Genomic DNA, 26102 nt, shown 5'->3' on the forward strand with positions numbered 1-26102 from the left:
GTTGATTGGTTTACACAAATACAAAGAAACCTTACAGGATACCCCCCAACCATATTCACCATTTTCTCACATTCTGTTAACATAAAAACTCTTTCAAAAATAGCTCATTGGAAGTTGCTTTTTTATTAATTACATAGAAAATGTTCTTTTTTCTTAGTGCTGTTTTAAATATAATAATGACATGGATTAGCACATTCTCACAACTTGTAAGGCTGCCACAATTACATCTAAATTGAAAAAAAATACAACTCATATACCAATGACAGTCATTATGGACACTTTAAAAATATTTGTGGTATGCCTCGGTTGAGAGATTATAAAAATTATCTTTACTCAGAATCCATTCTCAAACTCTGGACTACATGTTTTAAATTAAATGATACAGTTCTTTCCCAGTTGAAAGTTCTTTAATTATACAGTAGGTAAAATATTTTTTAGCAACTACATATAAGTAACATTAATTAATACTAGCTATGAAAATTACTCACAATTTCTCTTAACCCTTGGCTGAGGCCATAAAGTCACCAACAGCTCTGCATTGGGAGTTACTGCCATGAGCTGTACCACTTTTTTCTGATGTGAATCATTCTAATGATATTTACTTTTCTTCTGGAACTCTTTAGGAAGACTTTCCTCATGGATCCTACTCTTTCAGTACAGCTGCATCTATTTTTCTTATCAATAATTTCTTCTTGCACACACCACAAGTGTTACCAATAAAGGCCTACTTATTTGTTCTCATCTAGTTTTACAGCCCTTTTGGCAAAAATTTCACAGTATATGAAGATTTTAGAAGACAAACCTTTGTTTGAATGTTGGCCTTGATAAATTACTTTGAACAAATAGCTTAATATAAACTTTTGATTTTCTCATCACCAGAAGTTTGTAATGAGCAATGAATAAAGATAATGTATAATCATGTTACATATAGGAAGTTTTTGCTATAATACTATCACTTATTTTTTAAGCTATAAATTAGTTATGATCTTACAAGTTCACACTCATTGTCACTCGTAATGGTTAAGTCACAAATTATCATAAAGTATCATTTATCAGAGTGAATTATTACATTAGCTTTATAATTGAATATTGCTTGTCATTGTCTGGGATAATATTCATTGGCAATGATGTCATGGTTAGAGTAACCTCTAAAACAATACTCCTATCTGAAATCAATTTGCCACAAAAAAAGACTCTAGGGATGAGATTTTTATTGGAAAATTCTCTCTGGAAGAGTACCTCTAATGGGGCCAGTTGCACTAGCAGAGAGATAAGGTAAGCTGTAATGAAGTTGCAAGACATGGATTCAGCAGAAGCCTTTGCCAATCCTAAAATGAGCTCTGCAGCAAGAATGGATCTTTAGTTATGTTCTCATTGAGGCAAGGGGACCAGGCCTTTGTACCTTAATATGGACTAGTCATTAGGTTAAAGGCGCTCTCAGGGAGGAGCTATGGCACTGGACAAGGCAAAACACTTGAGGTCAAGCCAACTCCTTGAGAGAGACTTAGCTGTGAGCTGTCAGTAGCCAACAACATCTGGTAGCTGGAGGAATGAGTGCCTGGGCTATAAACAGAGGATCTGGGTGCTGTGCCAGAGCAGGTACTACACCTACCAAACTGATACATTTCACAGATCAGTATTTTTTCTTTAATTATGAGACATTAGTTTGCAAACATTTTATTGAACCAAATAAAAATGTTAAAAGACACACATGGGGAGGTGGGGCCAAGGTGGCCAACTAGAAGCAGCAGTGATCAGAGACTCCTATAGAAAAATCCAAAACAGTGTGCAAATCCTACACCGGCAACCAAGGTATCCAGGTTCTGTCATTAGGGCTGATGAGGCAACAGGCTTGACCCATGAGGAGGAAGGAAGAACAGTGTGGTGCAGCAGCCCACCTGAGAGCCACACGGGGCAACAGAACCCCTATCCCCAGCCAAGGGAGGCGGTGAGTGAGCATGCTACACAGCCTGGAAAACTCAACTTTTTCCACAGAACTGTGCAACCCATAGATTGGAAGAACCCACTCAGGAGCCCATGCCACTGGGGCCTTGGGCCCAATCACGGAGTCCCGCATATTCTCAACACCCATTTGGCTAGAATCTGTCTAAGTCTGAGATTTCCCTGGGGGAGAGGCAGCCATCTCCACTGCTGCAGCTGCCTGTGGTCTAAGCCATCTGAGCTCCCTACAGGCACTCCAACTCTAGCCAGGAGCTCAGGTACAGAACTCTGATCTTCCTGGGCCTAAGTCCCTAGGGGGAGAAGTGGCTATAGTCTCCGCAGACTAGCAGATTTAGTCTTTCCTCCTGCTAGCTCTGAGGAATCTGGGCAGCCCAGACAAGTGAGTTTCCCCAAGCACAGCACAAGCCCTCCACCAAGGGACTGCCAAAGTGCCTCTTTAAATGGGACCTGCTTCCCATGCTCCCCAGCTGAGTGAGACCCCCCAACAGGGGTCGTAAGACATCCTACACAGGAGCATTCCCCTCAAGGTCAGAGACCCCAGAGTAATAAGCAGGCACTCCATCTTCCTCAAGTGACATCTCCAGATGCTGGAGTGAACTAGATAAATAGGGCCTGAAGTGACAACAGCAGCCCTACAGAAGATGGACCTGACTATCGAAAGTAAAACAAATAAACAGAAAGCAACAACAAGAGCATCAACAAAAAAATCCCACAAAAACCTCATCCAAGGGATAGTACCCTTAAAGATCAAGACTAGACAAACTCATGAAGATGAGAATCAAAGAATAAAACTGAAAACCCAAAAGGCAAGAGTGCCTCTTCTCCTCCAAATGATTGCAATATCTCTCCAGCAAGGGCACAGAACTGGACAGAGAATGAGATGAATGAATTGACAGAAGTAGGCTTCAGAAGGTGGGTAATAATTTCACTGGGGTAAGGAACATATTCTAACCCAAAATAAAGAAGCTAAGAACCTTGACAGAAGGTTACAGGAGCTGCTAACTAGAATAACTAGTTTAGACAGGAATATAAATGACCTGATGGAGCCAGAAATGCAGCACAAGATCTTAATAAAGCATACACAAATATCAATAGCCAAATCAATCAAGTGGAAGAAAGAATATCAGAGATAGAAGACCATCTTGCTGAAATAAGGCAAGCAGAAAAGATTAGAGAAAAAAGAATGAAAGGAATGAACAAAACCTCAGAGAAATATGGGACTATGTAAAAAGATCAGACCCATGACTGATTGGAGCACCTGAAAGATACAAGGAAAATGGAACCAAGTTGGAAAACACACTTCAGGAAATTACCTAGGAGAACTTCCCCAACCTAGCAAGACAGGTCAACATTCAAATTCAGGAAATACAGAGAACCCCACTAAGATACTCCATAAGAAGGTCAGCCCCAAGACACATAATCATCAGATTCTTCAAGGTCAAAATGAAGGAAAAAATGTTACAGGCAGCCAGAGAGAAAGGCCAGGTCACCTAAAAAGGAAGCCCATCAGACTAATAGTAGATCTCTCAGTAGAAATCCCACTAGCCAGAAGAGAGTGGGGGCCAATATGCAACATTCTAAAGAAAAGAATTTTAAACCCAGAATTGCATATCCAGCCAAACTGAGCTGCATAAGTGAAGAAATGAAATCCTTTCCAGACAAGCAAATACCTAGGGAATTCACCACCACTAGGCCTGCCTTGCAAGAGCTCCTGAAGGAAGCACTAAATATGGAAATGGAAAACCAGTACTGGCCACTGCAGAACACATAAAAATATAAAGACCAATAACACTATGAAGAAATGGCATCAACTAACATGCAAAATAACCAGCTAGCATCATGATGAAAGGATCTATTTCACAAATAACAATATTAACCTTAAATGTAAATGGGCTAAATGCCCTGAATTAAAAGATACAGACTGACCAATTAAATAGAGTCAAGAACTATCAGTGTGCTGTATTCAAGAGACCCATCTCACATGCAAAGACACACATAGGCTCAAAATAATGGGATGAAGGAAAATTTACCAAGTAAATGGAAAGCAGAAAAAGCAGAGGTTGCGATCCTACTCTCTGACAAAACAGACTTTAAACTAACAAAGATCAAAAAAGACAAAGAAAGAAATTACATAATGGTAAAAGGGATCAATCAATTCAAGAAAAAGAGCTAGCTATCACGAATATATATGCACCCAATACAGGAGCACCCAAATTCGTAAAAATGTTCTTAGAGACCTACAAAGAGGCTTAGACTCCCACACAATAATAGTGGGATACCCCACTGTGAATATTAGAAAGATCGATGTGACAGAAAATTAACAAAAATATTCAGGACTTGAACTCAGCTCTGAATCAAGTAGACCTAATAAATATCTACAGAACCTTCCACCCCAAATCAACAGAATATACATTCTTTTCAGTGCTTAACCACATAAGTGGAAGTAAAACGCTCCTCAGCAAATGCAAAAGAATGAAATCATAACAAACAGTCGCTCAGACCACAGTGCAATCAAATTAGAACTCAGGATTTAAAAACTCACTCAAAACCACACAAGTATGTGGAAACTGAACAACCTGCTCCTGAGTGACTCCTGGGTAAATAATGAAATTAACACAGAAATCAAGAAGATGTTTGAAACCAAAGAGAACAAAGAAAAAATGTACCAGAATCTCTGGGACACAATGTTAAAAGAGATTTTTAGCAGTAAATGCCCACATCAGAAAGCTGGAAAGAACTCAAATAGACACCCTAATATCATAATTAAAGAACTAGAGAAACAAGAGCAAACAAATAAATAAACTAATAGAAGACAAGAAATAACTAAAATTAGAGTGGAATTGAAGAAGAGACACAAAAAACTGTTCAAACAATCAATGAACTCAGGAGACTTTTTTGAAGAAATTAATAAAATAGACCACTAGCTAGACTAATAAAGAAAACAAGAGAAAAGAATCAAATAGACATAATAAAAAATAATAAAGGAGATATCACACTGACCCCACAGAAATACAAACTACCATCAGAGAATACTATAAACACATCTATGCAAATGAATTAGAAAATCTACAAAAAATTGATGAATTCCTGTACACATACACCCTCCCAAGACTAAACCAGGAAGAAGTTGAATCCCTGAATAGACCAGTAACAAGTTCTGAAATTGAGGAAGTAATAAATAGCCTACCAACCAAAAAAACCCAAGATCAGACAGATTCACAGTCAAATTCTACAAGAGGTACAAAGAGGACCTGGTACCTTTCCTTCTGAAACAATTCCAAACAATTGAAAAGGAGAGAATCTTCCATAACTCATCTTATGAGGCCAACATCATCCTGATACCAAAACCTGTCAACGACACAAGAAAAAAATATAACTTCAGCCAATATCCCTGATGAACATCAACACAAAAATCCTTAATAAAATACTGGCAAACTGAACCCAGCAGCACATCAAAAAGCTTATTCATCATGATCAAGTTGACTTCATCCTTGGAATGCAAGGCTACTTTAACATATGCAAATCAATAAACATAATCCATTACATAAACAGAACCAATGACAAAAACCAGATGATTATCTCAATAGATGCAGAAAAGGCCTTTTCTAGATAATATTCAACATTTCCTCATGCTAAAGCTCTTAGTAAACTAGGCATTGATGGACTATATCTAAAAATAATAAGAGCTATTTATGCAAAACCTATACCCAATATCATACTGAATAGGCAAAAGCTGGAAGCATTCCCTTTGAAAACTGGCACAAGAAAAGAATGCCCTCTCTCACCAGTCCTACTCAGCATAGTATTTGGAAATCTGGCTAGGGCAATCAGGCAAGAGAAAGAAATAAAGCATATTCAAATAGGAAGAGAGGAAGTCAAATTATCTCTGTTTGCAGGTGACATAATCCTATCTTTAGAAAACTTCATCATCTCAGCCCAAAAATTCCCTAAGCTAATAAGCAACTTCAGCGAAGTCTCAGGATACAAAAATCAGTGAGCAAAAATTACAGGCACTTCTATGCACCAACAATGGACAAGCAAAGAGGCTAATCATGAATGAACTCACATTCACAATTGCTACAAAGAGAATGAAATATGTTGGAATACAGCTAACAAGGGACACAAAGGATCTCTTCAAGGAGAACTACAAACCACTGCTCAAGGAAATAAAAGAGAACACAAATGGAAAAACATTCTATTCTCATGTATAAGAAGAATCAATATTGTGAAAATGGCCATACTGTGTAATTTATACAGTCAATGCTAGTCCCACCAAACTAACATTGAAATTCTTCATATAATCAGAAAAAAAACTACTATAAAATTCATATGGAAATAAAAAATAGCCCACATAGACAAGACAATTCTAAGCAAAAAGCACAAAGCTGGGGGCATCACACTACCCGACCTCAAACTATACTACAAGGATACAGTAACCAAAACAGCATGGTACTGTTAACAAAACAGACATATAGACCAATGGAACAGAATAGAGACCTCAGAAATAAGACCACACATCTATAACAATCTGATCTTCTACAAACCTGACAAAAACAAGCAATGGGGAAATGATTCCCTATTTAATAAATGGTGCTGGGAAAGTTGGCTAGTCATATGGATAAAACTGAAACTTGACCGCTGCTTTATACCTTATATAAAATAAACTCAAGATAGATTAAGGGCTTAAATGTAAAACCCCAAACCATAAAAGCCCTAGAAGGAAACCTAAGCAATACCATTCAGGACATAGGCATGGATAAAGATTCTATGACAGAATTGCAAAAAGCAACTGCAACAAAAGTTAAAATTGGTAAATGGGATCTAATTAAACTAAAGAGCTTCTGCACTGCAAAAGAAACTATCATCACAGCAAACAGGCAATCTACAGAATGGGAGAAAATTGTTGCAATATACCCATCTCATAAGGACTTAATATCCTGAATTTACAAGAGATTTAAACAAATTTATAAGTGAAATACAAACAACCCCCCCAAAAAGTGGGCAAAGGATATCAACAGACACTTCTCAAAGAAGATGTTCATGCGGCCAACAAACATGAAAAAAGCTCAACATCACTGATCATTAGAGAAGTGCAAATAAAAATCACAATGAGATACCATCTCAAACCCATCAGAATAGTGAGTATTAAAAAGTCAAGAAACAACAGATGCTGGAGAGGCTGTGGAGAAATAAGAATGCTTTTACACTGCTGGTGAGAATGTAAATTAGTACAACTGTTGTGGAAGACAGTGTGGCTATTTCTCAAGGATCTAGAACTAGAAATACCATTCGACCCAGCAATCCCATTAGTAGGTGTAAACCCAAAGGCATATAAATCATTCTATTTTAAAGATACAGGCACATGCATGTTTATTGCAGCACTAGTCACAATAGCAAAGACATGGAACCAACTCAAATGAGCAACAATGACAGACTGGATAAAGAAAATATGGTACACATACACCATGGAATACTATGCAGCCACAAAATGGAATGAGATCATGTCATTTGCAGGGACATGGATGGGGTTAGAAGCCATCATCCTCAGCAAACTAACACAGGAACAGAAAACCAAACATCACATGTTCTCAGTCATATGTGGGAGCTGAACAAGGAGGACACACGAACACAGGGAGGGAAACAACACGTATGAGGACCCCTTTGGGGTGGGTGGCAAAGGGAGAGAGATCAACGGGACAAATAGCTACTGTATGCAGGGCTAGGTGATGGGTTGATAGGTACAGCAAACCACCATGGCAGATGTATACCTATGTAACAAACCTGCATGTTCTGCACATGTATCCTGGAACTTAAATTAAAAAAAAATTAAATAATAAAATTTAAAAAGACACATACATATGCACTTAACCATTATGTACTAATTAAATATAATTTCAAAAAAGAAAAACAATTTAACCTCAAAAATATAGAGAATAAAATCTATGAAAGCACATTTCTTATATTCAAAATTCACTATATATCTGTGTACGTGTGTGTGTGTAAAGATATGTATATAAAATCCTTATCACCATTTACCAATCTATCATTTTTCTCATTTTATGACAGACTGTAAATGAGAAACAAAACATAATTAATTTCAATATTCATATCATTGCAATATTCCTTAGGGGAGAGTGAGACAGCTTTCTTCAAAAGGACACACCCTTGTATTATAATAATTATCAAATCAGGCTGATAATTCCTTATTACAGTTTGTGTGAATTAAATATACAAAATGTCACAAGATGAAAGAGTTCTATATATACGGTTTTTTGAAAAGAAACCTGCTTTTCTTTGCTGTGTCTACTGCAAGAATGAAGACCATTCTCAGCAATCAGACTGTCGACATTCCAGAAAATGTCGACATTACTCTGAAGGGACGCACAGTTATCGTGAAGGGCCCCAGAGGAACCCTGCGGAGGGACTTCAATCACATCAATGTAGAACTCAGTCTTCTTGCAAAGAAAAAAAAGAGGCTTCGGGTTGACAAATGGTGGGGTAACAGAAAGGAACTGGCTACCGTTCGGACTATTTGTAGTCATGTACAGAACATGATCAAGGGTGTTACACTGGGCTTCCGTTATAAGATGAGGTCTGTGTATGCTCACTTCCCCATCAACGTCGTTATCGAGGAGAATGGGTCTCTTGTTGAAATCCGAAATTTCTTGGGTGAAAAATACATCCGCAGGGTACGGATGAGACCAGGTGTTGCTTGTTCAGTATCTCAAGCCCAGAAAGATGAATTAATCCTTGAAGGAAATGACATTGAACTTGTTTCAAATTCAGCGGCTTTGATTCAGCAAGCCACAACAGTTAAAAACAAGGATATCAGGAAATTTTTGGATGGTATCTATGTCTCTGAAAAAGGAACTGTTCAGCAGGCTGATGAATAAGATCTAAGAGTTATCCAGCTACAGAAAGAAGATGCCAGATGACTCTGAAGACCTACTTGTGATATTTAAATGATGCAATAAAAGACCTGTTGATTTGGAGCTTCTTAAAAAAAAAAAAAAAGAAAAGAAAAGAAACCTTAACAATTTAAGTTCACTCAGATGAGAAGAATTTTATCAGAAGAATTTATCTGTTTATTACACCAAAAATTTTATGACATTTGTAATTTGTATATAATAGAGAAAATCATGTGAACTTACTTAATTTCTTAATTTTGTTCACTTGAGGGCATTTAAATATTTATTTACATATTTCCATGGGATTAATATTTATATCATTTATATCAATATGGTTGAATCTTCATATATGACATTTAAAAATAATAGATAAATGAATTTCAGACTTGCTTGGCTGTCTGTAGGCCTCTATTTATAGAATCAAAGGGATCAAAGGGATCATTTCTTATCTTGTCCCGCACATTGCTCAGTTAATGCAAGTATACACTTGCTTTGAAGTCTGTGGGATCTCAGCTCTTGGATATTCTTTTACAGCATGGAGAAAAAGAGAAATCAATTTACTGTCACAAATATCTTAGTAGAATATCTTTTTTTAAGTCAAAATTTTATAGTGCTTCTTAAAACCCATAATCAGTTTTGTCTTATTGAGGAAGATGCAATCTCAGGATAAACAAATAAAGTGTTTTAATTTTATTAGAGAGAATTAGCATGCTATTTTTGATGTGTGAAGGACCAGTCTATCTCTCATTCTGGCCTGAAGTTACTTGGAATTATTTCAGGAAATTGTCTTAGTGGTCTAAATGTTATTTTATTAGTTTAAAACTACCTTGTAATTAAGATATTGTTATCCATTATACATATCAAAAAATGAGGATCTGAGAGGTTAAGTATCTTAGTGGTTAAGTATCTTATTCTAAGTCAGTAGGTATTAAATGGAATATGTAAAGCTCAGTTTGTCTAGGTGTCTAGTGGCCATGACTTTCTCCAATCAGGTGTGATTAGAGGATACAATGCAATACCAAGACAGAGTTAAGAGATGCATTCTCAGGGATTAACCTACAGGAAATACATTTGTTCCTAATTCTTGCATGTTTTAGACTCCTGGACTATGAACCTGGAGAAAAATAAAGTACTTATTATTCTCAGAAATTGTACAGTAATTATACTTTTCATATATTAATGTGTTTATTTTATCTATATCTGCATATATAAAAATACACATAAACACACACAATAAATATCAAATATATGGGAAGTGACTTTAAAGAAGGCAGTATGTGTTAATGAATGCAAATGTAAGTTTTAGATTTTTATAAATATTTTTTATTTGGAAGCAATCTAAGTGTTCAACAGCAGATAAATGGAAAAAAGAAAATGTGATACTTATATATAATGGAGTACTATTCAGCCATAAAAAGAATGAGATTCTGTCCTCTGCAACAACGTGAATAGAACTGGATGGAATTAATCATGCTAAGTAAAATAAGCCAGGCACAGAAAGACAAACATCATATGTTCTCACTTATTTGTGGTATCTAAAACTCATAACAATTTAACTCATTGAGATAGAGAGTAAAAGGATAGTTACCAGAAGCTGGGAATGGTAGTTGGGGGTTGGGTATGGTTAATGGGTACAAAGAAGAAGTTAGAAAGAATGAATAAGACCTAGTATTTGATAGCACAATAGGGTGACTATAGTCAATAATAATTTAATTGTATATTTTAAAATAACTAAAATAATATAGTTGAATTATTTGCAACACAAAGGATGAATGCTTGAGAAGATGGGTACCCCATATTACACAATATGATTATTATGCACTGTATGCCTGTATCAAAATACAGACTACATAAATATATGTACCTACTATGTACCCACAAAAAATAAAAGACCCCTAAAAATCCTTTTTATTCCAACTTCAATTTGTTTAAATTGAAGTCTTAGTTTCACATATTTAAAAGGAGGAAAATCATGACAAGATTGCTACAAGAAATATAAATAATACTTGTTAACCATCTTTGGTTTAAAAATCAATAAATGCTTGCTATTACTAAAATCATATATTGAAAGTTATGAATTAAAGTTTAAATAGTGTCCCTCTATATCTCTATTTAGTGTAAATGAAATTTAAATTATAAAAGAAAAAGTCAGTGCCCAGGACTTATAAGAAATGCAGTTCTTCCATTTTGCATGTCTTTATGTAGAAACATAATTTTTACAGCTTTGATGAAGCTACATATTTTGGAAACAGAGCTTTGATGATCTACTTTATCAAATTGCCAAATCACTTTTATAAAATTGCAAAAAGACTCTCAACTTGATTAGAAAAGCACTAGAGATTATTTGAAATATAACATTACATTAGTCAAATTAGTAGGCTGTAGATTGCATTGTGTATTACATTTAAGAACAAAATTCAACTTGCTAACCTAAAAAGAATTTTTTTTATAAAAACCCTTGATAGAATATATGCATGTATTCCCTACATTTTAATATAATATATGAATAATATTTTGTAGAAAAAAAACCTTTTTCTAAAATTTAACAGAACATTTAATTATTCCCATCAAAATTCACAGAGAGACATTGATAGCAGTGTTATTCAGAGGACATTTTATAATCAATTCAATTATTTTTAATTTCTTATCATCTTTTCTTTCTTCACATATTTAATGTTGAACAATGCATAAATTAAATATTCATTGAATAGATGTTATGCTCCAGAAACCATAAAAACTATATACAAATAGAGTAGTGGAGGAGAGGATAAAGACATGTAATGATACCATCAAAATTATCCCTGAAACATAAGAATAATTCCTACAATTTATACAAGATAAAATAGTTTAACTCAGTCTAGATGTTTTGAAAAAGACACAAATTAATAGCAGAAGGACAAACTGAAGCAAAGATACAATAGCAGGAAATACATGGCATTTTTATGGAATGGCTACAGTTTGGGAATGGCTAGATACAGGGTAGAGATGCATTTTCTGGCTAATGGAAGAAGCTTAAGAATCAAGGATTTTCACTGGCATGAATATCAGCCAAGAACTCGGGAGAGATCCTAGCATTCCCCTGTATTTATTTGTTCCTATAATTTTTTAAAGTTACAAAACTGATATATTTTGATATAGTCAGTTAAGACCTCCTCTCTCTACTCTGACTTCTTTGTGATACTTTTCCTCATGCTGAATGGCATCAGAGGGGCCATTGCCATTTTTGTTACTTGACTAATGGGAAGTAGAATGGGGGCATGCGCTGTTTGATGGGAGATGTTTATGTGCTTTGAGGTCATTTCTGCATATTGTTTAGATATTGCTAATCATTTTGGTGTAGAATGGCTTTCAAGTATCATTATTACCAAATGTTTAGACTTACTTGAATTGCAGCATGAAGGTATGACATAGGTCATACTTTTTTTTTTTTTTTTTTGGAACTTTTAGATGTTTTCTCTTATTTGGGAGATATTCAAACAACTTTTAAAATTTGCTACACCTTACATGCACATTCCAAGTACATATACACCTTCACACCAAATTGAAATCTTACATTTTTTTCTCAAGAAGTCCTCTTCCACTTCCCCTAAAATTGCTTAAGCTTTCAGGATCCATAAAATGTGGATCTTTTCCTAATCACAGGTTTAGTAGAAAATGAGATATTAAGAAACATGGGAATGAGGTCTGAAAGATGGGTAGAAAAAAACCTTATGAAAAACCCTGTGACACTGAACACTGTTCGAATGCCTGATGGGCCAAATTCTGTCCACTGACTATTCTTGTATAGCACACAAGCTAAGAACTGCTTTTATAGAAAGGCACTTTTAATTGATGTGATAATGCAGAACACTATTTTTGAACCCCAAGTTTTAATTCTTCGAAATTCATTCTAATTGGTAGACCTGTATAACAAATAAGTGTCCATTAATGTTATTTTAAATATATGGAAATTTATTTACTACTGTGTTATATAAATACCTTAAAATATAATTATCCCTCTTGACATGCAAAGCATAAAATATTTACTCTCTATCTCTTTGCAGGAAAAAGTATGCTAATCCTTGTTATAACAATGATGAGTCATTAGCATACTTTCTAAACAAGGGGTTGATTTTACTAGCTCTGAGTTTTGCAATGGTCTAGATGAAAAAAAAATGCATAGGTTCTAATAAAAAAATGTAAAAAGGGAAATTTAAATAAGAGGAAATTGTATTAATAAATATTGAAACATATGGTAGAAAACTTCCTGGAACATAGTAGGTTCTAAATAAACATTAGCATTAAATTAATACTTTTTCTAGCCTTTGATATTTCATATTGAATAGGAATCTTAGAGAAAGGCATCAAAGACACACACAATACAGCATGATTCGTCATGCAAGCTAATAAATAAAAAACATTTAAATTGTATCCAAAATACAACCTTTTACTAAACTACCAGCTATGACATGTCTTTTGGATACTTAATATTTAAGCAGGAATTAACTCTTAAACTTTTGGATGACAGTAACTTCCAACTCTTCTTTCTGTATACTTTTCTGATGCTGCAACTTAAAGCTAGAATTCTTAGGTCGAAAATAAGTTGATTCTCAGTCCAGAGAGAAAGGAAGGGAGAGAGGGGGATAAAAGAGGTGGAGATTTACAAGCCAAAGCACAAAAAATCTACATGAAGTGGATTTTGACTGGGTGCTAGTTGGTGACCCAGGAGGAATATCCAATGCTGAAAACACTTGCTCTCATCTTCTGAGTTAAATTATAATGGTTTTAAGTAGAGAAACTTAAGGAGAGTGCTGCCGACTTTCTGTCCTTAGCATGCATGATTCCTTTAGTTTCATCTCAATTTATATATCTCAGAATCTTTGCTTATTCAACTTATTTATTAAGTGTTCATTCCATGCCAGTTATTTTTCGCAGTTCAGAAGACACTCATCTGGCTCTCAGGCTATGCACAAACATGTGAAAGAGTCACACATTTTAACATGCAAGCGTCCTGGGAATCACTGCAATGCAACTATAAGGACACACACAAAAATGAGAGTGTGCAGGATGACAATTCACCTGAGCCATGGGGGAAGGGAAAGATTTCCCAGATGGCGTGAGCTCTCATTGAGTTCTGAAGGAAAAATTGGGGCTATTCGAGTAGAGAAGTTCAAGTACAGGCAAGGAAACCTTCCAGACCAGAAAGAGTACATTGTGCAGTGAACTAGAGCTCATTATAGTTTGGGAATAGATTGTGGAGATGATGGGGTGTAGCAGAGATGAAGATAGAAAGGTGAATAGAAGTAGAGCACTTCTGAAAAAATCAAAACTGAAGAGCCATTCCTATTTAGAAAATACAAATGGTTATAGCTTAATGACTGAGACATTTTCTACTCCACCTCTCTCATCCTGTGATTTTTTTTCATGATAATAAAATCCTAGAAATTTGCCAAAAATGTATGTGTGTATTCCTAAAATACACACCGAAAAATACTTGACTGAAAAAATATTTTGTTAATGATTATACATTTGATTAGTAGAAGCAGTGAATACTATAATTTTTAAAGAAAAATAGATGCGTTCCTTTATTTAAATGTAATATCAGGCTGAACTTGTTGGTAACAAGGGAGCATATAGTTCAGCTTTTGAAGCTGCATTACTACTTTCGAGCCCCTAGTTTAATTAAAAAAGAAAACCTACTGGAAATCAGTAGCTTGCTAAATACACAAAGTACATCTGTAACAAATAAGCTTAGGATACATATTTTAGATTTTTTTGTATAAATAAGGTAATAACCTCAACTATCAAATTCATCATTACATAAACAAATGCTGGGGTTCTATTACCATTTGGTGGTATTTCTTTTATAAAATTTTATATTTTAATACAGTGAACACAATTTCATATAGAGGTGTGTATCTGTGTGTGTGTGTCTGTGTGTGTGTGTGTGATTTATCTGTTTAGAAAATAAAAAAAAGCATTTCAATGTAGAACATCAGGATGCCAGCTTCAAAAGTGGTGTTTAATATATTTCTCACATGCACCTTCAGGTTGCAAGAGCACTCTGTAAGTACAAGCTACTGTTACTCTTGCTTTTTTTTTGGAAAGTTCCCTTTGCTGTTTTGCTTAGTTCCTGCTTGAACTTGAATGCCTTCCTTTTTCTTGCTATACTTTTCTTGGACTCAACATCTGGACTAAAACTAAGAGCCACGATTACTCTTACTCTCAAATACAATTTCATTTGCTCTTTTAAATAAAGGTTCTCTGAAATTCTCAGTATTAACCCTATCTGGCTCTTACCTGGAAAACCCAGGAAACTTACCCAAAATGGGCCACTGTTTTTAGAATTCCTGCCGTATTTGTCTTAACTAATCTTAAACAAAGCAGAATGATTTTACATTATGAAAATTATTATGGTCAAATAAACTCTAGAATGACCTGACATATCACCCCTTTCAGAAATACACAGGGGAGTGGGATATTTGCTTCTTTTGTTCCTGGCTAACATAAAGTACAAGCTGAGCAGAGCAATATTATTGATAGAAAAAAAAAAATTCCAAAATTGAATTATCAGTGCAGATTTTTCACCTTGCTTCTAGGTATTTGTCAATTGCAGAAGACAGATGACATAAATACACTGCTCAAATAAAAGGTAGCAAATGTTATAATAGTGGAAGGTAGACATGGTAAATGAAAGCTCAGAGAATGTAGTGTCTCCCTGTACTGGGGCTGCAAGGAAACTGGGATGGGGCTGGGTCTCTAGGGATGAATTATTAGATAAACAATTACAGAAGGAGCCCTGTAGTCTTATGGAACATGTAAGGCATTGTGACTTAGAAGGGTCTAAATTTGAAACAGTCATTTGGTATGTTTAAATATAGAGATGGTTTTGAGGGGTGGAGATTGCAGAGAGGTGAGAAAAGGCTAGAAAGCTATTTTAATGATAAAGAGCCTCACACACCATGCTAAGCATTAGATCTTTTCTTCTGAATATAATGACAAGCCATTGAAACTTTTAACACAAGAAAGTTACATAAGGGTATCAGTGTTTCACAAAGTTAACTTTGGTGACAATGAGGAATATACATTGAAGAAAGGAGAAGCTGGAATTAGAGACACCAGTTCTGAATCTATTTCTGTAGTCCATGGAGGTAAAGGCCTATCCAAATGGCAGTGACAGTGGAAAAAGAAAAGAAAACCAGTGTCCTAACTGGTCTTTCAATCTTAAGTTTTTGCATTCTTGAACCCAAACTGCTACATATCAGGTTAATCTTTTCTAAGCAGAAATTGAATCTTGTCATAGACATGTATGAAAGCATTTTAAAAAGTTTTATTACTTATCAAGTTAAATCTTTACCTTCACAAGACCTAAATTCTACCTTTTATTTTATTTTAGACATTTTTATTTTGTTTTTCCACAATCAGCAATCAAGTCAAACCATTCCTTTGTCTGTACCCTAAATGTGTGGTCATATAGGTTTCAGCAAGTTATTTAGCTTCAGTTTCTCCAGATTTAAACCAAAAAAATAGCAGCCTGACTTACACGATTTTTGTGAGGATTAAATTAGATAATCATTTGGTTAACACAGAACACTGTTTCAGAAAGAGTGCATTAAATGTAGCAATTCACATCATGATTTCTATTACACATTTCTGTGACTTTTCTCCTATTTGTCTCTGTATGTAAAATTCTATTTACTCATCTCAACCTGTCAAAATCTGATTTTTTCATCAAAGCCAGAAGCAATCCACAGCTACACCATTTCTTTCCATTATCTTCCATTTCCATTTTGGAGTCACCAGTATCTGTTATTTCCATCTTTATATCCAATGTATCCATTGTTTAGCTTCCCCTTTTAAAATGAGAACATATAGTATTTGATTTTATGTTTCTGAATCATCTCACTTAGGATAATGGCCTCCAGCTCCAACCATGTAGTCAGAGCAATCAAGGAAGAACAAAATAAAAGGCATCCAAATAGGAAAAAAAAAAAAAAAATCAAATTATCTCTGTTTGCTGGTGACATTATCCTATAACTAGAAAATCCTACGTATTCTGCCAAAAAACTCCTAGTGTTACTAGTTGAAGGGTGACCAGGTTCTTGGCATCTTGAAGAAAAAACTGATAAAATGCACAAAGTAAGGAAAAAATGAAGCAACAATAGCTGAGATTGACCAAAAACGAAAGTACACTCTACAGACTGGGAGTGGGCCCAAGCATAAGGTCTCAAGAGCCCTTTTACAGAATTTTCTGGGGATTAAATACCCTCTAGAGGTTTCCATTGGTTACTTGGTGTATGCCCTATGTAAATACAGAGGATGAAGTTACAAAGTCATTTACTCAGTGTACACCCTATGTAAATAGAGAGGATATTTCTTGTCATTGCTGAACAGTTTTCATTTGATTTAGTTGTAGGAAGTCAGCATGGATCGGCCTTACGTTCCCTGCCTCCATACCCTATTCTCCTGCCTCATTAGACCTGATAAATGACTTCAGTAAAGTTTCAGGATACAAAATTAATGCATAAAAAAATCAGTTGCATTTCTATACACCAATAACGTTAAAGCTGAGAGCCAAATAAATTACTCAATCCCATTTACAATTGCCATACAAAAAATAAAATACCCATGAATACATTTAACCAAAAAGATGAAAGACCTCTTGGAGGAGAACTACAAAATGCTGGTGAAAGAAATCATAGTACCTGTTTTTAGTACCTTATTTAATGTCAGGTCTTCTTTCCTAAGGTTTTACTCTTTAATAATACCAGAAGAATTATATTCAAAACCTTCCTATGATGAGAGTCAATGGGTTTTATCTTATCTTGGTCTGTCTTGGGGAAAGCGAATCCCACTGTTTGATGCGGAGACTGACATGTAATAGTCTCATGTTTTTTTGCTCCCTGACCTTGAACTCTCATAAAAAGAGAAAAAACTCGGAAGCTGTTTTGTTTTTGTGTTCTTTTTGGTAAAGACTAGGTGCCAGAAGTGGGCAAATCAATGTTATGAAATGGATTACCAATTTAATAGCATTTTAAACCACTGAAATCCTAGAATATCATTTAAGAAGACATTTAAATTAGTATATATTAACTTAAAGTCATATTTTATCCTAGTAATAAGTTTACTAATCTAATAAATTTGACTTTGTGGCTAATATATTTTTGGTTAGGCAACTTTTCAACTCTTTGAAGCCTATCTAAATATGGCTGTATCACAATAAACATGATAAGAAAATTATTGAAGAATTGAATATATATATATGCATACACACACACACACACACATATATATATATATATATATTTTGAGACGGAGTCTCACTCTGTTGCCTAGGCTGGAGTGCAGTGGCACGATCTTGGCTCACTGCAAGCTCCACCTCCCGAGTTCACACCATTCTCCTGCCTCAGCCTCATGAGTCACTGGGACTACAGGTGCCCACTTCCACGTCTGGTTAATTTTTTGTGTTTTTAGTAGAGATGGGTTTCACCATATTAACCAGGATAGTCTCGATCTCCTGACGTCGTGATCCGCCCACCTCTGCCTCCCAAAGTGCTGGGATTGCAGGCATGAGTCACATGCCAGGCCAGAATTGAATATTTTTTAAATGTGAGGAGTAGAGATGATTATTGTAATTAATTCAAATTCAATAACACCTTGTTAATGAGAATACCTCACTGTCAAATCAATACCATTTTATGCCTTTTATATTGCTAGATACATTTTAGAGGATTAAAGTGAAGCTTACTGGTAAAACTGTGGTGTCATCGTTGGATCACGGTTTTAAAATGTAAATACTAGGTTTTATAATTTCAACAAACTATTAAAGATGTATAGATTTTGGCCATTATCTATGACATTTTATTTTGGCTGACCTTTGATAGATTCTATTTTACACATTGCTAACTTGTGCAGCATTCATCTGAATCTGTCAAGTTGCTCCTCAGAAAACTCCAACACGAAAAAAAGCTACCAACATTGTAGAAATATGACCTCTATCATGGCAGAGTTAAACAAGAAGTAGGCTACATTGTGAAATAGTTTTCAAGAAAATGACATTATTATAAAACACTACTGGAAATGATTTAATTTTAATTATTATTATTTATCAAAAGAAAAACATATAAGTACAAAAATGTAGCCTAGTATCCATTTTTTGTTGTATGTGCATAACTCATGGAACAGTTGACCAATACATAAAGACTAAAAAAATTTTGTTAATTTAATTGAATACTCATCAAAAGAATTGTTTTAAATAAGTGTAACAATGACTAGAAATTTGAAACTACTTTTTTTCTAAGATCATTAAGTAAAGTTAGTTTTTGAGGCTTTTGTTGACTCTTTTATAAAAAAAAATTACATTTATGTGAAGAAGAGATTACTAACAAAGCAAAAGAATGAAAAACTTCAGCCTAATGTTGAGTAAATTAATTAGATGTTATTCTTCTGGACATAACACTTTTTGATAATGATTAGCATCTGAAAGATAGCAAATAAAAATTCATCACATATTATCAAAATACATAATATAAAAGTTTATAAAAGGCCTAGTGGGAAATCAGTGAAAAACCAGTGTATTACATTTTATTTGGAGTAAAACATTAAGTTATGATTATTGAGAATAAATAAACATTTTACTTCCAGACAAAGAAACAAAAGACAAGAAATGTACTTATTAACATTTAAGCAAAAATATAATTTTGAAAGTTAATACTGAGTTTTAGAAGGGGTAAAGCAAAAAGTGGCTATTCTTAATAAAAGCTATAAATGCCATGTACCAAGAAGATCTCTGAAAACCACACAATTACATAGAAATTAAACAACTTGCTCCAGAATGACATTTGGGTAAACAATGAAACTAAGAAGTGAAAAAAGAAAAAAATATATCAAATACATGAAAACATAGACACAATATAACAAAATCTCTGGGATGTAGCAAAAGCAACATTAAGAGGAAAGTTTATAAGGCTAAATGGCATCATCAGAAAATTAGAAATATCTCAAATTAGTGATCTAAATTCACACTCAGAGGAACAAGAAAAAAAAGAACAAATGAACTCCAAAGCTAACAGAAAAAAAAGAAATAACTAAAATCAGAACCAAAATGAATAAAGTTGAGACTCAAATATCCATACAAAGAGTCGATAAATTTGAAAAGTTGTTTTTTTAAAGGTTAAACAAAGAAAGATAGTAGCTAGGTTAATGAAGAAACAAAGAGTGAGGTTCCAAATAAGGACACTCAGAAATCACAAAGGTAACATCACAACTGACCTCACAGAAATACAAAAGATTCTCAGAGACTATTATGAAAACCTCTATGGACACAAATTAGAAAATCTAGAGGAAATGTATAAATTCCAGGAATCATACAACCTCTCAAGATAGAATCAGGAAGAAATTGAATCCTGAATAGATCAATATTGTATATTGAAATTCGATCAGTGATAAAAAACCTACCAACCAAACAAAGCCCTGGACCAGACAAATTCATAGCTAAATTCTACCAGACGTATAATAAAAATAGATTCAGTAGAATCTGGGGCCAATTCTACTGAAACTATTCAAAAAATAAAAGAAAAGAAAAGAATGGGTGACTCTTCCCTAACACATTCTATGAAGCCAGCATCACTCTGATACCAAAATCTGGCAAGAACACAACGAATACAAATAACTACAGGCCAATAGGCCAATATCCTTTATGAATATAGATCCCAAAATTCTCAACAGTAGCAAGCTAAGCACAACAGCACATCAAAAGTTATTTCACCATGATCAAGTAGGCTTCATTTCTGGGATGCAAGTTTTGTTCAATACATGAAAATCAGTTAACTACAATTCACCACACAAGCAGAATTAAAACAAAAATGATATGATCACTTCTCTGGATGTGCAAAAAGCTTTCAATAAAAATCTGACATCTCTTCATGATAAAAACTCCAAGAAACTAGGCATCAAAGTAACTACCTCAAATAATAAGAGACATCTGTGACAAATCAATAGTGAACATCATACTGAATGGGCAAACACTAGAAGTATGGCCTTGAGAACTGGAACAAAACAGGGAGGCCCACTCTTACCTCTACTATTCAACATAATACTGGAAGTTCTTGCCACACCAGTCTGGCAAAAGAAAGAATTAAAAGGCATCCAAATAGGAAAATAAATCAAACTACCTCCCTTCACTGATGATATGACTCTGTACCTAGAAAACTTTAAAGGCATCATCAAAAGGCTTCTGGAATTGATAAACAACTTTAGTAAAGTTGCAGGACACAAAAATCAATGTACACAAATTAGTACATTTGTCTACACCAACTGTGTTCAAGCCGAAGCCCAAATCTAGAATGCAATCTCATTAAAAAAATAAATGTCTAGAAATACATCTAATGAATGAGGTGAAAGATCTCTACAAGAAATACCACAAAACATTGATGGAAGAAATCATAGATGACACAGACAAATGGAAAAACATTCCAGGTTTATGAACTGAAAGAATCAATATCACTGAAATGACTACACTGCTCAAAATGATCTACAGAGTCAATGCTATTCCTATCAAGCTACCAATATTATTTTTCACACTCCTAAAAGAACTATTCTAAAATTCAGATGGAACCAAAAAGTAGCTCGAATAGCCAAAACAATCCTAAGCAAAAAGAACAGAGCTGGAAGCATCACACTACTCAACTTGTAAACTATAAGATAAGGTTATGATAATAAAAGCAGCATGGTAGTGGTAGAAAAACAGACACACAAACCAAGGGAATAGAATAGAGAACAAATAAATGAAGTCACACACCTACAGCCATCTGATTTTCAACAAAGTAAACAAAAATAAGCAATGGAGAAAGGAATTTCTATTCAATAAATGTTGTGAGATAGCTGGCTAGCCATACATAGAAGAATGAAAGTGGACCCCTACCTTTCAGTATATAGAAAAATGAACTCAAGATGGGTTAAAGATTTAAATGTAAGAGCTCAAACTCTAAGACTCCTAAAAGAAGACCTAAGAAACACCACTCTGGACTGCAGCCTTGGGAAAATTTATGACTAAGCCCTTAAAAGCAATGGCAAGAAAAACAAAATTTGATAAGTGAGATCTCATTAAAGAGTTTCTGCACAGCAAAAGAAACTATCAACAGAGTAAACAGACACCCTACAAAAAGGGAGAAAGTATTTGTAAACTATGCATCATATGAAGAACTAACATCCAGAATCTATGAGGAACTTAAATCAACAAGCAAAAAAACAAATAACCTCATTATAATGGACATAGGCATGAATAGACACTTCTCAAAAAAGACAAATAAGCGGTCAACAGACATATGAATAAATGGTCAACATCACTAATTATCACAGAAATGCAAGTCAAAACCACAATGAGATGCCATCTCATACCAGTCAGAATGACTATCATTAAAAAGTCAGAAAACAACCGATGCTGGCAAGGCTACAGAGGAAAGGGAATGTTTATACACTGTTTTTGGGAATATAAATTAGTTCAGCCATAGTGGAAAGCAGTTTGGAGATTTCTCAAAGAACTTAGAATTATCATTCTATCTACCAATCCCATTACTGGGTACACATCCAAAGGAAAATAAATTGTTCTACCAAAAAGACACATTCACTCATATGTTCATCACAGTACTATTTATAATAGCAAAGACATGGAATCAACCTAGTTGCCCATCAATGGTGAATTGGATAAAGAAAATATGGTACATACACAACACGGAATATCATACAGCCATAAAAAAGAATGAGACTGTGCTCTTTGCAGAAATGTGGATGCAGTTGGAGGCCATTTAACCTCAGCAGATTATTGCAGGAAAAGAAAACCAAACACAGCCTATTCTCACTTATAAGTGGGAGATAAACATTGGGTAGTCATTGACATAAATGTGGCAACAATAGATAGTGGGGATTCCCAGAGGGGTTATGGAAGGAAGGGGACAAGTATTGGAAAACTGTTTGATATTACGCTGAGTACCTGGCAATAGGATCAACTGTGCCCCAAACATCAATGTCATGTAATATACCCATGTGACAAATCTGCACATGTAACTCCAGAATGTAAAATAAAATTAAAATTATAATAAACGAAAGTTAAGGTAGGAATAATAATGAAGTAGAATCAATATATAATATATAGAATCAACAAGTATTGAAGCTATTTCTTTGAATAAATAGGACATTTAGGGAAAAGGCCCCTCTGTTTAGATTGGTCACATAAAAGCAGAAAGATAGAATATAATGAATAAAAAAATTATATAGATTTACTGACAATAAAGGGCTAGTTACCCACTACCTTCATTCATTACAAAAATGCAGAATAAAACTACAATCAGATTCTACATTATTCTCACCCTCACAGTAAAATTAGAAAGCTTGATAATACCAAACATTGGTGAAGATGTGGAGCAACTGGAACTCTGACACCCTCATAGTAGGAGTTTATAAATATTTTGAAAAACTATTTTGTAATTGTTTATAAAAATTAATGTACTATTACCCTCTTATTTAGCCATTAAACTCCTAGGTTTTTACCCATGATACAAAAAAATCAACAAAATTTGACAAAAATTTTTATAATAGCTTTATTTATAATAGGATAGTAAAAAAGAAATTGTGAAAAAGAATTACATAATAGAGTACTAACAACAAAACAGATAAATTTCAACAAGGATTTTCAGCAAAAGAAACCAGATACTATTATATGAGAGTATTTACTGTTTAATTCCATTTATAGATAGTTCAAGAATAAGCGAAATTGAGCTAAAGTGATAGAAATCAGAACTATGGTTGCAGGGATTGAATAAAGGGTTGTATTAGGGAACTTACTTTGGGAACAAAACTATTCTATATCTTTACCAGATGGTGGTTATATGGGTGCATACATTATTCAAAAGTCATTGAGGTTTGCATTTGTAATCTACAGATTGTACTTCATGTAAATTATACCTTAAACATTAGTTCATTATATAGAAATAAAAAGAAAAAAAAAAACAATGTTATTTTTCACTAAGGAGAACAGGAGATAAAACCGATATTTTCTCAGTAAAACTAAAGAATCTCAGAGAGACACATTCCTAAATAAATGATCACTCTTCTCTTGGCCCATTTACCAAACTGACGTGTGCAGGTAGATGGAGAAATTACCTTTAGACTCGACTAAAAAGAAAAAAACTTGCATCAATTCAAGTTCATTGAAGACTGTGAGTTCACATTTCTTAAACTTTTGGTTTCTAGAGTATAGCTTCAGTATGGAAATATTTTAAAGGAGGAAAAGTTGTATGGCCACATACACACCAAATAAGTCAATAAAACACGCGTATGATACAGGTGCTTAACCAATTAAATAATCCTCTCAGAGGTCAGACTAGTTGTAAAACGGCAAGTGACAAAGTCACTTATTTTGTTTCATACAGGACTTTTGACCTGAATCCTGTGAATATCAGTGTACTTCAATGCAAACTGATGATTTGACTTATAACAAGTGAACTTCAACATTTCTTTTGGGCGGTAATTAGATAGCAAAGTCAACTTTCTGTTTAGGGCAATCACTACATGACAAGAATGATATATTTTTAAAAAGCTTTCTAGAGCATAAATTTGAAAAACATTATAATACACATTCTTTTCAAGCTCATGAAACATTCATGAAAGTAATCCACATTCTGGGACATAAAACATAAGTTAATAAATTGAAAAGAATAGAAACCATGCAATGACTGCTTTCAGAGCACAAAGGAAACAAACTAGAAACCAATAACAGAAAGATAATTGAAAATTCCACATGCATGAATATTAAATTACATACCTCTAAATAATACATGGGTCAAAGAAGAAATCTATTTTTAACCAAATGAAAATGAAAATATATCCAAATTTGTAGATGCAGCAAAAATAGTTCTTAGAGGGAAATTTATAACATTGAATTCATATATTAGAAAGGATGAAAAATCTAAAATCAATCACCTAAGTTTTCACATTGAAACTTAGAAAAGAAAAAAATTAAATTCAAAGTAAGCAGAAAAAAATAATAAGAATTACAGAAGAAATCAATAAAGTTATGAACATAAAATCAATAGAGATTTTTTTTTAAAAAACACAGAAGCTAGTTATTTGAGAAGATTGTTAAGTTAAAATCAACAAATTTCTAGCTAAGCAAACTATGGAAAAGAGAGAAAGGACACATATTGATAATATTAGAAATGAAAGCAGGAACATCACTACAGTTCCCATGGCCAATAAAATGATAATAAAAAATGCTATAAAAAACTCCTTGTCCACAAATCTGATAACTTAAATGAAATGGACGAATTTCTTGAAAGAGACAATCTGTCATAACTTACAAAAGAGGAAATAGACTATCTGAATAGGTCTATGTCTATTAAATAAATTGAGCCAATAATTAATATTCCAAACAGAAAGCACCAGGCTCAAACGGGTTTACTGGTTTTACCAAACTTTTAATGATGACATTATACCAATACTCTACAATCCCTTTCAGAAGATAGAAACATAGGAAACAATCTCTAATTATTCTCTGAGGCCATTGTTACCTTTACACTAAAACCAGATGACATTAAAAGACAAGAAACCATAGGCCAATATTTTATATCATAAATGCAGAAATCCTCAATAAAATATTAGCAAATAAAATTCAACAGTATTTAAAAGATTATATATCATGACCAAAGCAGATTTATCCTAATTATGCAAGACTGGTTCAACATTCAAAAATCAATTAATCTAATTAATCATATCAACAGACTAAAGGAGAATACACATAATTATATCAATAGATATAAAAAAGCCGTTGGCAAAATTCAACACTCATTCATAATAAAAGCTCTCATTAACCCAGGAATGCAGTAAAACTTTCTCAACTTAATAAAGAATATCTACAAAAAAGCTACATTATACTATATGATGCAAAACTCAAAGATTTTCCATTAAGATGAAGTATAAGGCAAGAATGCCTTCTCTCACTACTCCTTTCAACATTGTATTGGAAGTCCTTGCTAATGCAATTAAACAAGTAAAGAAAATAAAGAGTATACAGATCATGAAGAAAAGTTAAAGTGAAATTCTATTTGTTTTCAGATGACATAATTTTCTATGCAGAAAATCACAAAGTTTTGGGGAAAAAGTTTCTGGCACTAATATAAAACTATACAAGGTTATAGGATCCAAAGTTAATATACAAAAGTCAATTGATTTCCTATATACCAGTAATGAACAAGTGAA

The 26102-nt window shown here is 33.9% G+C and overlaps 1 long non-coding RNA gene and 1 pseudogene across 2 annotated transcripts in view; one reads left to right on the plus strand and one right to left on the minus strand.

Moving 5' to 3' along the window:
* The window catches only part of LOC111552343, a 573045-nt gene that overhangs the window by 109368 nt on the left and 437575 nt on the right, over positions 1-26102 (minus strand). The window lies entirely within an intron of this gene.
* Positions 8252-8981, plus strand: LOC111552342 (annotated as a pseudogene). Its single transcript, XR_002734611.2, has one exon. The product of XR_002734611.2 is annotated as a 60S ribosomal protein L9 pseudogene (transcript).

Source organism: Piliocolobus tephrosceles, chromosome 10, assembly GCF_002776525.5.
Source record: "Piliocolobus tephrosceles isolate RC106 chromosome 10, ASM277652v3, whole genome shotgun sequence".
In the NCBI taxonomy this organism is placed as follows: domain Eukaryota; kingdom Metazoa; phylum Chordata; class Mammalia; order Primates; family Cercopithecidae; genus Piliocolobus; species Piliocolobus tephrosceles.